This window comes from Mastomys coucha, unplaced genomic scaffold (assembly GCF_008632895.1).
Source record: "Mastomys coucha isolate ucsf_1 unplaced genomic scaffold, UCSF_Mcou_1 pScaffold7, whole genome shotgun sequence".
NCBI lineage: Eukaryota > Metazoa > Chordata > Mammalia > Rodentia > Muridae > Mastomys > Mastomys coucha.
The window spans coordinates 26,410,109-26,415,265 of NW_022196913.1; the positions used below are offsets into that span (position 1 = coordinate 26,410,109).

The 5,157-nt window shown below is 37.8% G+C and overlaps 1 pseudogene; it reads right to left on the reverse strand.

Annotated features, from left to right (window-relative positions):
- Window positions 1-1,840: 1,840 nt before the first annotated feature.
- Window positions 1,841-2,730, reverse strand: LOC116082635 (annotated as a pseudogene).
- Between the last annotated feature and the right edge of the window lie 2,427 nt (window positions 2,731-5,157).

Sequence of the window (5,157 nt, forward strand, 5' to 3'; positions counted from 1 at the left end):
TCTCTGAGTCTCTGACTCTCTTCTTTCTTTCATCCTTTTCTCCCTCTTTTCCTTCCCCTCTACCCTCTATCTCTATCACTCAGATTAAACACATCTTTCTTTACACCTTCTCCATGTTCTTACATCACTTCCTTTTGAGTCTGATTATACAGAGTGATTTAGAAGGTGCTTGATTTGTCTGTGCCTGGTCCTTTGTATCAGACATTAGAAAAATAGCTCTAACAAAAGAGCTGTGAGACTAACATAAGCAATAGATGTTACCTACAGAAAAGTAACATTTACATCAGACAAGGAAGTGGAGGGGTGGTAAAGAAACATGCTTGTCTTGCAGATGAATCTGGTTCCTTACCCTACACCCACATCATAGGATGCATGACAGTCTGAAGCTCTAGTTCCTAGTGACCCAATGCTCTCTTCAGGCCCATATGGACACCTATACAAATGTGGCATATACTCACACAGGCACATACACATAAATATAATTAGAAAACAAGCTATTTAATAATCTGTAGCACAATACAGTACATACCAGTTACTCAAAATGTTTTGTGCACACAGTGCCACCAAGCAAAGTATAAATAGTATTCATCATTGTAAAGGAGAGCCATGCAGTTCCCAGTGTTTCCAGTCATATGTGACAGAATTTTTTTTTTTTTTTTTAAAAAATAAGGCAAAAACTTACCTCTAAAGGTTCAACAATTTCATGGTCAATAATTATACCATTAAGTACTTTTCAGAATGTGTCCATCAGATTCTTAGAAATGTGTCACTCTCTTACTGTATGGATCAAATTTAAGTACATAAGCAGTGAATTTTCGTTTAGATATATGTAGAGTCAGATCCTTCCAGAGCTCCTTGGTGGTACAGAGCTGCATGGAGACATGTAGAGCACCGGGCAGTACAAAGGACACCTGCAGAGCAAGCTTTCTCGGCTTCAGCCACTCATTGATTCATTTTAAAAAGACAAACGCACATTTGTCTATAGTAACTATAGTTGAGTATAAAATAAAACTGTACTGTGTATTTGTTATCTAATTTATTCCACATCTCTAGTGTTTATACCTGCAAAGAACTTTCACAAATATAACACCTATGAAGTTATCCAGGGCATTTAAGTTCTGTGACTGCTATAGAAGCCAATAGTTTGGCTTCTATTGACTGAGTTCACAGTACATATTGTTCTTTCATAATTCTATAAAATATTTTCTGTGGATGGATACTTAACAGACACTTTGAAGTCCAAAATACCCTCGTGGCATTAATATTTGGAAAGCACATCGTTTAAAACAAGCTATGGACTTTCTTGGGCTAACATGATCAGAGCACTATGAATTTTGATAAAATTTCCAAAATTCATCTGCATGCTTCCAATCTTGGTAGTAGTAAAACCAGTTTTACAAATCCTTTTTAGACCTATTTTCTCAGTGCTGGAGCATTGTTTGGTCTTCCAGAGAAACCTGGTTCAGTTCTACTAACCAGACATTGGTTCAGAACCATCCCTGTAACTTCAGTCAGTCATTGGATTTTTGATGATCTCTTCGAGCCTCAGCAGACATAGGGCATGCATATGCTACACAGTTATAAATGTAGACAAACTATCCATACACAACAAATTAATACAAATTAGAAAGGTTTAAAAACTCCATTCAAAAGAGTAGCAAATAGAGAATGAAATCTCTCTGTCACTGTAGCAAACTAAGGTCATTCTCTCTTAGCTCAAGGCTGTAAAACAATTGGAAGAATGGCTGAAGCTAAACACATGCTTAAACTGCTTTGTGGGGTTTGTCTTACCCACAGTACTGCATAACAGAGATTTCTTTGACACTTTTGGACATATAAATCAGAGATATTTTCTCAGTTTCTCCCACTGAGCATGCCGAAATTTAACTAGAAGTCCACTCCTGTGAAGTCCACTCCTCCTTAGTCCACAAAGGAGCTAAAAGTTGCATAACCAAGGTCAGAAAATTTTGAGTATTTGCCATCACCAGTCTGTCCAGTAGAAGAAAACAAAACAGAGCATCAGAAGGAGGACACTCTGAGCAGCTCTCAGCTCAGGGGGAGTTCTGTAGAGAAGCTTGGAGTTCTGAAGGTAGAGGACATGTTGGTGGTGTTTTTGGAGAAGAAGTACCATGTAGCCACTAGCCCATCCCATGGCACCCTGAAACACTGTATCTCTCAACACCATGAGAGGGAGAACAATCCATTTTATTTTCTGACTTTCCAGAGTAAAATACCAATAATCATCATCAATTATATGTTGTGATATATTCAGACCTGTACTTGTGATGGAATAGATTAAATTCATACTTACTAAAGCATTGAGTTTCCAAAAAATGAGAAGAATGGAAAAATGTGCCATGTAGACTTTAGCCTAAGCCTCCTCCACCCAGATGCTCTGAGATTGATGATGATGGCTTGGACCACAGTGAGGAGACTGCTTGTGTAGATGGACAGGCCCTGGGCCACCCTCTCCAGATAAACAATGATCTTACAGTCTATGTCATTTAGGAAGTTTCTCAAACCAAAAGTTGCTATTGTCTTTGGCAATCCTTTTGCAAGAAGGATTAGAATGTTTGTGAAAGCCATGTGGATCAGAATAAGGTGTATGGGTTTCTTCTCAGGGCTTCCCCAACAACTGAACATATAATTCACAGAAACAGACATGTTCCCCAGAGTACAGACCACAGTCATAAAGAGGAAAATTATGTTCTTAATATACTTCAAAAACATATCTTCCTTCCTAGGTAGAAAAACTTGTATCTAGGATGCAAACATTTTTTTGAAGGAAGCCTCTGAAATTCTAGACATGGGTCTGGACAGCACATTTTGTACCATAGCAGTTTCTGGAGTTCACAAAGCAGGAATGGAGACACATAATGTTGCAGATTAGGTCCCTAAAACTTGTCCTTCCTGTGGCTTCTAGGATATTTTGAGTGTACAAACAGGGGAATTTGGTAGCTGGTATTTAACCTAAAATTTTAAAGAAATATTTTTGAGCTTTACACTAACAAAGTTGTCTTGTTCAAATTTGTGTGTGTGTGTGTGTGTGTGTGTGTATCTGCATGCCTGAATTGTCCTTGTTATCCCTCACCATAGTTGAATTGTATTCAAAGTTTCCATTACCAAAAATTCTTCCTGTTTCTCATTCTATTTCTTCCTATTTCTCATTCTATTTCTTCCTATCTACTCACCCAATTCCCACATCTTTCCTCACATCACATGCAGACACTGAGAAATCCTGCTGTTTTATACCTGTATCATCTCTCACCTTTAGTAATTTTACTTTCCACATCTATCTTCCTTTGTTTGATATTCCTTTATCTACATCTTGAATTGCACAACAATTTCTAGGATGGCATTTGAATTCAAAGCTTGATAACTTCAATTTCTACATCTTAACATGTTAAGTTTTTTATAGTGACCATTATGTGATTTCCCTCTGCATGAATGTTTATTAGATATTTTTTAATATTGTTCTCAGTGTAATGTTTCCAGATAAAGCCCCACAGTTAAAGCTGAATTACCAGAAGATGTCCTGAAAAAGACTCTTATGTGAAAAATTCATGTAACCTCCAGGTTGCAGCCAGGGACAGTGCCCTGTAGCACCCTGGGATGCTTCCTAAGAGAGTGGGTATGAGGGTGCTGTGATCTCATTGGATGAGACAGGGCATTTCTGACTCCAGTGAGGGACCTCAACGTAAGAGAGTATGGAACACCCATGGATGAGCTGTTGCTGATGAGAGAGATGGCAGGAGGGGATTAATGAGCTTCTAAAAGCTGCCTTGAGATGAGTGAAGTTTTTGGGTTATGAGTTCTCAAAATATTCTCGATATGGTTGCATGTAGCACCATATGGTTGGGACATACCATTGTGAGCAAGGACTCTCCATCTAAGAGGTCGTGGTGGCATTTGCCTCTGTGGGACCTTGCGAGCAACAGTTATGTCAGCTTGTTTTATAGTCTGCTTCTCCTGTTTCTTTTCCAACATGTTTGTCAGGCAGGCTGCTTTGTTCTACACCAGTTCTCACTGACTTTAGGACTTAGACCTCAACAGGATGTTATTATTCATGTTTGGGAACTCCATTCTCATTTCTCAGGGATGTATGATCAGCTTCGGTCAGAGTTGGCCTACTCACAAGATTGTCTTAAATGTCTTTATCCTCATGATCTTATATCAGCCCTGTAGGTTTTGTCCCATGTGGCTTAAGACTCTAAAAATGTCCATTATTGCCTTTTAACTGCCCCTCTGAACAATAGCTAATTGTTGCTTGTATCATGGAATCATAGAAATCATAATATCGTGAATATCTGAATATAATGAAGTATGCTCTGGACATTAATAGGAAGCTCACCAGCATTTGTTATTATCTTTAACATACACTTTAACTGTTCTTTCAAAGATTGGAGTCTGTAAAAATTGTTGCAATCAATAACTTCAAGTCTAGGTGGAAAAATTAACATTTTCTGTTTGTTTAATGTTAGCTTTCCTGGGGAATCCTCCATGTCAAGTCCTTTATTCCCATTTCCAAACTTTAAATCACACATAAGACCAGCCTCTGACACTTCTAGTAAGTGATTCATTTCTACTGGAGTGGACTATCAGAGAGGTAACTCATCTCCTACATTATTTGGGAAATGTTAAAGGAAGTTAATTTAAAAGACAGGATTGATTTGTGTTTAGATAGATGGATGTTCCCATGATGAGTTTAACTCCCAAAAGCCTGAGGTAGGTTATATCCATTCATCCTGGTTCTCTAAAAGCATGCAAACAAACAATCAAGCAAAATGAAAAAGCTTGTTGCTCTTTGCTGTTTAGTTCTGGGAAAAAGTTAAGATGAACAGTTTCAGGATGTGCTAGTTTACAGCTTGGAAGGATTCCTTCCTTATAGCAGGAATTCTCAAGATGATAATGATGAGCATTACACTTTGTGCTTTGTAATCCTCCACATGCTGAAGACATACAATGACTGTAGTTGAGATAAATATTTATAATATTAGTTGACATAATCAAGAGACTATAAAGATGAATCCAGAAGGGACATTTTCCATTTAGGAGTAATAAAGGTATTGTAAAAGAAAACATGTGCCAGTACTTAAATAATAATGGAAACGTATCAGAAGTAAAAAGTACAAACTTTACAAATACCAGTGCGTCTGT